Source organism: Pinus tabuliformis, chromosome 3_2 (assembly GCF_031772625.1).
Source record: "Pinus tabuliformis cultivar Carrire ecotype Pingquan chromosome 3_2, CPIR1, whole genome shotgun sequence".
In the NCBI taxonomy this organism is placed as follows: Eukaryota; Viridiplantae; Streptophyta; class Pinopsida; order Pinales; family Pinaceae; genus Pinus; species Pinus tabuliformis.
In genome coordinates, this window is record NC_142302.1 from 767,598,897 (window position 1) to 767,609,472 (window position 10,576).

General features: G+C 36.2%; 1 pseudogene; it reads right to left on the reverse strand.

Moving 5' to 3' along the window:
* Positions 1 to 8,871: 8,871 nt before the first annotated feature.
* On the reverse strand, positions 8,872 to 9,019 carry LOC149182886 (5.8S ribosomal RNA; annotated as a pseudogene).
* Between the last annotated feature and the right edge of the window lie 1,557 nt (positions 9,020 to 10,576).

Genomic DNA, 10,576 nt, shown 5'->3' on the forward strand with positions numbered 1-10,576 from the left:
TGGGTGGATGCCATTTTCCATTTAGATCATAGAGAAGGTACTCAGACATTTTCACGATGGACCCGTAGGTGGTCACTATGTGTTCGACATAACTATGCATAAATTGATGGGTGTTGGTTATTAGTGGCCCACTTTATTAAAATATGCTCATGCATATCTCCACAAGTGCCCAACTTGTCAGAGATGTGCCAACTGATATCAGAGGTCAGCCGCCCCACTGCTACAAGTAGCAGTTGAGGAACCATTCCAACAATGTGGCCTAGATGTTATCAGAGAAATCTTTCCACACTCGTCAAAGAAACACCGATATATTTTGATATCAATAGATTATTTCACTCAGTGGTCAGAAGCAGTTCCCTTAAGACAAGTAAACGACTAGGAAGTCATCCACTTCTTGAGACAAAACATTATAACCAAGTTTGGTGTTCCAAAGTTACTTGTCTTTGATAATGCGACTTATTTTTCATCATTAAAACTTTATGAACCCACATTAGAAAATGGGATTGTATTAAAGCATGCATCTAATTATTACCTGCAAGGAAATGGTTTGATTGAATCAACAAATAAAAATCTTATTTGCATTCTCAAGAAAACCATCTTCTCTAAGAAAAGGAACTGGCACAATGCTTTGACAAATGCATTATGGGCTGACCGTGTAACTCCTAAGCCTTCTCTTAAGACCTCATCATACTTTTTGGTTTATGGTAAAGAGGCCATCTTGCCCCTAAACCTGTATCTTCTAGCCTTGAAACTCTCCCAAGAGTCCCAAGGTATACCTTACCTTCTCGTTCAAAGCATGATAAACACTTTACTCAAACTTGAGGAATAAAGGCTCAAAGCCGAAGAGATATTTTTCGTTCATCAAAATAGTGTTAAGTGTTGGTTCGACAAGAAGTACGTAGGGGCTAAGAGTTTCGACGTGGATGACTTAATACTGAAGTGGGATAAATCCCATGAAGTGAAAGGAAAACACACAAAGTTCCAACCCTTGTGGAGTGGTCCTTTCACCATTGAAGAGAAGCCCAGTCATAATACCTTTAAGCTGAAATACCTAAACAGGAAGATTGAACCCCTTCTCATAAATGCTTGAGTTCTGAAATTTTATTTTCAATAGCAGCAACAAGCTGAGCTTCCTATACAATTTGTCCTTTCTCTTTTTCTTTTTCATTAGTGTCTTATGTGTGTCATGTCCTTTCGAGTCTGTTTCTTGGTAATTGTACATAAATAAGACTTTGTGTAAAAATGCATGGCTCAAAAGGACTTTGTGGTGTAATGAAAGAGAAAATGTCAGAACCACAATGCTTGGCTATTTGTTTGTTCTCCTTCTTTGTTTGGGAAAATTCCATAGGTTGAGCTATGTCTGGATGGAAAATATGATACATCAAAAAGGAAAACCTTGAGGGAAACCTATTAGATCCAGACCTATTATAGTATCCAAACTACTCAATTTGGTATAAATATACTTGTGTGTTAACTCTTGTCCAATCTAGTAGAGACAGGATAAGGGGAAAATCTAAAGTGAGCAAACCAATATCTGAGGTTCTAAAATACTTATCTGAAGGGGAAACCTCCTCTTCTCTTAATACGTTGGGATCCATCTTACACCCATTGAAAATAATAAGTATAGATGCATAATCCTATTAAATAAATAAAAAAATGGTGAAATAAGAGAAAGGCTTCTTGCATAGGGACGTGAAGCAAGCAATATTGCTGGGGTACTGTGCAGGCTTGCTGGTAACAAAACAACATTTGTGCTCTTAAAGTGACTCCATCGGGGTACTATCCTGGCCTAATGGTAGCAGAGAAACACTAGAGATGAAAACTCATACTCTGAATATCATAAACTCGTCATGCACATTACCCTTTTCTAGAAACAATTGTGATATGGCATATCTTGTGTGTGTTGAACCGAGTGAAAGAAAGTGAGGTATTATGTTTATGACTAGGCCGAAAGGGGGAATTCAAGACAATATAATTAGTGAATTAATACTTCCTGAGCGGATGACCCTTTAACTAAAAATCCATTCCTAGACAGAGAATCTGAATCTCGCCTAGTGTGTCACCAAGTGTTGTCGCCACTACAACACCCTCCAAAAATTTCACTACATTCAAATTTTGGAGCCTAATTTACCATCGTATCTAGTGTCACCTGAGTCATTGAGTGTCATTTAAAGTCATTCTATATATTTTAAGTGATTTTCATCATCCTCGCGGGTTGTTGCATTAATTAGAACATCTTTAATGCATTTCATGGTCATAACACCTTTGTTGTCATAAAACAACACTTTTTGGTCATAGTCGCACACACTTTGTTCATTGTGCTTGGGGAATGTATGTAAAGTGGTGTTTTGATATATATTTATAATTTTTCAAGATTTTCTAAGTTTTCTCGATGAGTTAGTATGTGTCACACATGATTTTATGTCTAAAATCATTGTGTTCGCCCCTTGTTCAATCCTTTATACTTACACAAATTTTGGGTTCAAAATGAACCCATAGAGGCAAGGAGAGAATGAGTGCACTCTTAAGCCTTGATCAAGAATCCTTCAATATTTGGAAGTGTGCCCTTCACCCTCTAAGGGCACATAGCACACTACTCAAGCATCATTCCAATCTTTGTTTTGAATTGTGCCCTTTGAGAAAGCAAGCCTTCTTTTGCACTCCTTCGACTCGAAGAAGTGTTCCCTCCTTGAATGCATGAGGACACCCGAAGATTTGAATCTCAACCCCTTCAGCCTTCAGCAATGTTCCCTACACCCTCCTTGACCTTGGAGTGCATGAGCGCACTATGAAGCCCTGAAGCTTCATACTTTGTCCTTTGATAATGCTCCCTATGCCCTCCTTTTCCTTCTTGAGCGCATGAGCACATCCTAAAGCCTTGAAGCCTCTCCCTTCAACCTTCATCTCTATGACAAGTGCCCTCTTTATCTCCCTTGACCACATAACACACTTGGGAATCCCAATTTATTCTCCTTTGTCCTTCGGACATGTGCCCTGCACCCTCCCTTAAGTGTCTCTTTGTCTTGATTGTATGAGCACACCCTAAAGCCCTGAAGGCTCTTCCCTTCATCCCTTTAGCCTGTCGAAGTGCACCCTTGTGCCCAAAAGCTCTCATTTCTCCTTTCAAGTAGATTGATAGGGCTTGAACATAAAATTTTCATAAAACATGTTAAAATATGATATTTTTAGGCTGATAGGTTCTTGTCATGAGTGATTTCAGTTATAGGTATTCCAAGAATAAAATGGAAAGCATGCATGACGAATATCAGGAAAATTAGGAAAATAAAGGAAGAAACAAAGAACAAAGAACACATTGATGTCTTGATAATTGAAGCACCCTGAAAACTCCATAAGATTGAATATCCTTTGGAGGGTGAAGACATCATCGATTGAAAGTTGCATTCACAAAAAGACATGAGAAACAACCATGTCACCCATTGAAGAAAGTCAATGTCATCAATCACTATAAGTCCCAGTCATCAATAATAGTAACTTGTCATGTCCCATCACATGATGATATGGAAGTTATGATGTAATAGTGTAATCATTGTAAAGAAAAATAAGTGGAATTCCAAGAGTCATGTATGGAAAAAAGAGCCATGGAAGTCCAAAATACATGTAATACCAAGAGTCACATGTAATTCCAAAAGTCATTTGGAAGTCCAAAGGTTGTATAAGTATAAAGGTCATTAAGAATTGGAAAGTCAAGAGTCATGAGGATGTGAAAGGTCATGCCTCAATTTATAAAAGGATATTCATTACTCATGCAATGGACTTTTAATCTTGGCTTCTTCCACAAGGCATTAGAGAGATAGAGTTAGTACTTTTTCGTAGAAAGTAGTTACTCTAACGCTCCACCATTGGAGCTAGTGATGTTCATTGTGTTTATGTAGCTTGGAACTTTTGCTTAATACTTGAAGCTTTTCGGACAACTCATTTTCATACATGGATTGTAGATGTTTGAAGACTACTCTTTGAATGTTTATCATTCATGTTTCACTTTCGCATGTACTGAAGTAATTGAACTATTTCGATGAATGTGGTGCTTAACTTATTGAAAATGTGTTGTAATGATTGTAATTATCATCACATTTATGTGAACTATTTTGCTTGATGTTAGGCGAGCCTTTCTCATCTGTGTGTGTCTCCATTAGCATAGTACTATTACTTCTCTCTTAGAGGATCACTTTATATCCCCTCCGGGTAAAAGGACCTTGATACATTTGCAATTGAACATTCACAAGGCACACTCTCTTGCTCATTCAAAAGCACATGTCCACTTCTCTCTCATGCCAACTGCTAGAGCCAAGGCATATCTTTAAGTAAATGGTAGTGAGGTTGTATTTTGAATGGGACTCCTATACCAAATAATGTGAGGTCTAATTGGGACTTCATATTGGGGATATCCCTTATGTGTTGGCGATATCCATAACTGTCAAAATTCTGGTACTAGAAGGAGGGAAACCAATTTTTTATGGGTGATAACTCTGTATATCCTAATCATTCATCTTCTGGACAAGGTAGAAATATTCCGAGCACTATTCCAAGTCCTATTAACAATGTAGGAGAGTCTTATCAACCTATTCTAGAGTTGGAATATGAGGTTACCTACGAACAACTCTAGGCACTTCGACCTATAGCCCGTCGGTTTGCAAATCTATCGATTTACTCCCTGTCACTCATAATCTACAGCATCATCCTAAGAAGAAAGAGACAACTCATACTAGTGTATTAGTTTCATCATTGGAAGATTTAGTTTTTGCCACTCTTGAAGAGTTAGAAAAATCCTCTGAAGACACAGTTCAATGAGAGCCACTTCCACAAATTAATGAAGGGTACGAGGAAGACATTGTTCTGTTTGAAAAAGAACAACCAGGAGCTGATTTTGATTTCAACGAGGGTTTAGACGGTGAAGGAGAAGGCTTCTTAGATTCTGAAAAGGAGGAGGAACCTAGAGACAAGACATGGATGAACAAGACCTAGATTGGATGGCCCAAGGGCCTCTTTCTCTTCTGGATAACCTTCATAAAATGCCTAGACATCCAGAAAAGTTCTTATCAAAGTTTGATCCAGATAAGAAGACAAACGAAGAAGATCACATCGATCATTTATACATGCATCTATGGATGTTAGAGGTACAATGTGATGATATTGCATTTAGACATTTTCCTTTTATACTAATAGGTAGAGTAGCAACATGGTACCCTGGTCCACCTATTAATTCAGTCCACATTTGGAGGGAGTTTAAGAAATTATTTTTGGATTTTTTTTTTGATGAAAAGACTCTCGCCATGTTATTGAAAGATATCGGAAATAGTAAGATGGGGGAAAATGAGAAACTGAAAGAATTCAATCAAAAGTTCAAACACATAATGAACAAGTTTCCCTAGGGGATGCAACCTCATGATTCAATTACGATTGATTATTCTAGAGTTGATTTTCCCAAAAACATTTACTGTTTCGTTAAAAGAGTTGTAAAGGAAACATTGGCACGAAAATTTGTAGAAGAAATTGTCGTGGAGAAGGACTTGTGTGCTATTGGAGTTATTACTAATGATGATGAATCTAATGACTCCAAGTAAATTGGCAGGAAGTCTCAGCCTTCCTCAAGTAAGGCTAAGGAAAAGGATTTGTTAGATATTGAAAGGTTGACCAGGATAGTGAAGGCACTTGCTAATGATATTTTAGAATTAAGGAGACAGTCAACCGAGACTTATACCAGTAGCAAGCCTCCCAATTCTTTCCCATTCTGAAGGGATGAAAACAACAACAACAACAATCATCCTACCAAGTCTTCCCAGAGTTTGAATGTTGTGTTGAATATTAAAAGTATGGGCATGGATAACTAATGCTCTTTCCATTAGGAGTAACATTCAGAAAAGGTGTGCCCACAATGGAACCACAACATGAATGCTCTAGAAACACACATTGTGGATTCCTTACTAATAAATGAGAAATATGAGCAGACAGAAGACACAAAAGAACCTGCAGCGACTGAAGAAAGTACATGTATTAGACATCCAGTGAATGCTTTTGATTGTAATATTATTGCTGACAAGAAAAGTGTTGGAGAACCACCTCAAAGTGAGCCCCTCCCCTCAGAATCAAAATGGTTGATATAACTTGAGGAGCCAAGGGCACATTTAGAAACAGGAGGCAACGAGGAAAAAATTGAAGGAACAATTGTTAAGAAGGATCTCACCACTAGTCAATCCTTCTCAGAATGCACAAAGTAAGTATGGAAATACAATTGCTTCTAAGAACACTTCCTCAAGCAATAAAAGTAATTCCATCACTTTGGAAGTGTCAAACAAAGTTACTCCTCTAGACAGTTCATCATTGCCTGCTAAGGGTGAAAGAATTGATTATAACAAAGTTGAAGATTTGAAGAGAGCTCAAGCCAATATTTCCATCTATGAGCTTGAAAAGATAGCAGGCCAGCGTAAACAACTTGTCCTAGCCTTTTCACAACCTTCGCCAGGTCACAAAGTTTCTTCCTCTCATAAGGTGCATGGTAAGTATTTTGGTTCCCATGAACCTGTGGTTAATTATGTAACATTTAATGCTAACACTCTCTATTGTCCATTTTTGTTAACTTTTGACGTTTTTAGTTACAATGTTTATAATTTTTTAGTTGATTTCGATGCATGTGTGAATGTAATTCCATTATTTTTCGCTAAGAAAATAAATGCTAAATGGTACAAAACCAATACAAAAATTATTCATCTAGACAAATCTCTTATCCAAGCTATTGGTGAACACAGGAATGTTCTTATCTGATTATCATTTGATAATCGAGTTCATCAATGTATAAATATTGTAATTATGGACATCCCTAAAGCTTACAATGTACTCTTGAGTAGAGACCAGTCTAGTAAATTACAAGGGTATTTTGCTATAAATTTTTCACATTTATGGCTTCCTTACAAGGGCAAAAAAACCCAAATTCGAGGGGAAAGTGAAGCATACATGAAATATATTGTGACACCATTTGAGGGCCATAATGAGCCTATTGCCTTTACTAATTTAATCTTTGGAAATTGTTTCTTGGAAACCAACCACGGGTGTTATCAAGCACAACCATCACTCATCCCACTAGATACACACTTGGAGCTGCTTCCTTATTAGAGGAAATTTGATTTTAAAAAGTTAACATTGAATTTCCATGTCATAATGTGTAAGTCAATCAAACTCCTTTAAAGTTCAAAAGAGATACAGGTGTAACTAGGCATCAACACATTTTTTTAATAATATAATTTATCTACCTTCAGTGTGAATGGGTCCCAAGTGACTTAAAACTACATTAAATATTAAAAGTAAAATTAATATCTTATTATATAAAAGTTATAATATCAAGAATATTTTTAACGAATGGTAAAATACAGGTTGAGTGTGTTTTTAATCACGCATAACTAATTTAAATTTTAAATTTACTTTTTAAATTTAAACTTTATTAAATATTCTGTTAATAACTTAATTTAAATATAAAAAATATATGTGCAATTATTTTGATAAAAGTGCAGTTATTTCGGCAATTTAAATTTATTTATTTTATTAAAACTTGTGTCAATAAATTAATTTAAATATAATATATATATGGTTATTTTTATAAAAGTGATGTTTGTTTGGGTACTTTAAATTTAAATTTACCTTTTAAATTTAAATTTTATTAAATCTTGTGCTAATAAATTAATTTAAATATAAAATATATTACAGTTATTTTGAAAAACATGACATTTATTTGGGTAATTTTGATAAAAGTAAAATAATTAAAATGATATATTAAAAAATGTCTACATGACATTATTAAATTAATTTCTTAATTTTTTCTTAGGTGGCTATTTTTAAGTTGAAATTTCCTCTAATACGGTTCTCCAGTTGGTGCAAATGAATCTTGTAATATAGATGTACAGATTAATAATAATAATAGTATAGGAAGCAATCTAGTAGATAATATTATTTAGACTTTATACTTTGATGGTTCAAAGACACATGATGGATCATGAGCTAGTTGCTTACTTGTAGACCCGTGTAATAATAAGTATATCCTTTCATGTTGGTTGGAGTTCAAGTGTACAAATAATATTATCGAATATGAAGCACTCATATTTGGACCAAAGAAAGCCATCGATCTGAAGGTAGAGTTCCTTAAGGTAATCAGTGACTCAGAGGTGCTTACTGATTAGGTACGGGATACTATCCACTATATTTCACAAAATATCAAAAACTACCAGCAGGAGTATGGCATTTGATTAATTATTTTAAAGCTTTTAATATTATTTCTGTTCCCAGGCTTAGAAATGTTGCAGTAGATGCATTACTGAATGCATCTGCTAGGATGTCGCCATCGAGAAATGGTTTCTCAATTGAGATTATATATAAACCATTTGTGCCTGAAAAACATCACAAATTTTTACGTTTTCAATGACAACCAATAGATACTGCATTTCATGGCTAGTACATATGTGTTCAAAGACATTGCCATAGAAGACGATGATCACAAAAAGGATTTGCAGGAGGCATCTAATACAATGAAAAGTAACACTATGCCTAAAGGTGTGGTGTCCCTAGAAAAATTATATGACCTCCAAAACCAATTCAGCGGACCAACCAATACCAAGACTCAGAGCTTGAAGTTATCATATGAACAAGTCAATATAGTAACTCAAGAATATCTGAAGTATGTAAACTTGGGTACATGTTGCTCTCTACAAGAACAACAATCATTAATCCACTTGTTCAAACAATACTATGATGTGTATGCATGGACATACAATTATTTAAAGACATATGATACTCATATTATCCAGCATGTCATTCCCATAAAAGAAGGGGTAAAACCTTTCAAACGTAAACTAAGGAAAGTTCATCCAACACTGGATCCCCTCATCCAAAAGGAATTGAGAAAGTTGTTGGATTCTCATAATACGATTCATGGGATTCTGCAATTCACACTAAGTATCGCATTTTGATACGTTCTTCATCGTAACAAGAGCCAAGATATCCGTTGCTGAGAGTCATTTCCACGTATTACCGAAAAACTAGCCACAACACTGAATAAGGGCACCCCCCACAACAAATGTAAGGCTAAGGGACAAAAGGAGGAAAAACTCATGAAAGAAAGAGAAACAAAGGTGCCTACCCCCCCCTCAAACGAGGAGGCTCGAACAGAGAACAATCTCCCCGAGCCCCACGCCCTCGCAAAAAGGGGGAAATTCATGGAACAACAATCGAGAAGGACTAGGGTGGCCACCCCGGGAGCTCGCACTGCTTTTAGTCCTTCCCGAACACCAGTCCACAACAATTCCCCCTTTTCTCCGTAAAGCTAGGGACCGAAAGGAAGAAGGGAAGAAAACAAGGTGAAAGAAATAGAGATCAAACGTGGCTACTGGCTCACAAGGGGAGGCTAAAGCTAGACATTCCATTTGGGTTTCGAATTTCGTCTCAGTCAGAAAGAAGTCCAGGGAAGTAAGGTTATGTGTGGATTTCCTCAATCTCAAATGGGCATCTAATAAAGATAATTACCTAGGGCCATCCATGGAACATATCCTCCAAACAATATTTGGGTATGAGATGTTTTTGTTGCTAGATGGTTTCTCTGGTTACAATCAGGTGCTAGTGGCAGAACCAGATCGTTTTAAAACCACCTTTAGGACCAAATGGGGAACATTCACTTTTAAGATTATGTCATTCGAGCTTATCAATGCAAGGGATACATATCAAAGATTGATGGACATCACTTTTCGTGGTCTGAATGGTCAGAGTGTTGTTGTTTATTTGAATGATGTTATTGTGTTTTCCAAAAGAAGATCAGATCATGTACATAATATAAAATAAATATTTGAGTGGTGTTGTAAATATGGGATTTCTCTTAATCCCAAGAAAATCATATTTGGTGTGTCAGAGGGCACTCTCTTCGGGCACATCATTGCAAAGAGAGGAATAAAATTTGATCCTGAAAGGGTCAAAGCTATTACACAGGTCCCATTCTCGGTAAATAAGAAGGCTATGCAATCTTTCCTAGGGAATATTAATTCCTACGAAAATTAATCTCTAACTATGCTCAAATAGTTAAACCCCTATAGTAGATGATCACGAAAGACACAACTTACAAATGGGACAAATGGGAAAAGTATTCTTTCGATCAAATAAAACAAGTTATCGTTGATGCACCCACGTTATTCAGCCCTGACTATGGAAAATATTTCCTTCTTTATACCTTAGCTTCAGATTCGTTTATTGCAGCCATATTGACTCAAAAGGATACTGAGTGAAACGAACAACCTATTTCTTTCATCAATGTTTTCTTACAGAGGTTAGAACTAAAATATCCTGCCATCGAAAAATAAGCATATGTTATATACAAGGCAATCAAATATTTCAAGCCCTATCTTTTAAAATCTCACACAATCATAGTTGTGCCTCATCTAGTGGTAAGAACACTCTTCGTGTAGTAGGGTATGGGTGAGAAGAGGGAAAAATTGATGACCTGGTTACAAGAATATGATATGGAGTTTAAACCAGTTCATACCATTAAGGGTCATGGCCTCTGCCAATTAGCAGTTGAAGCAAGAGA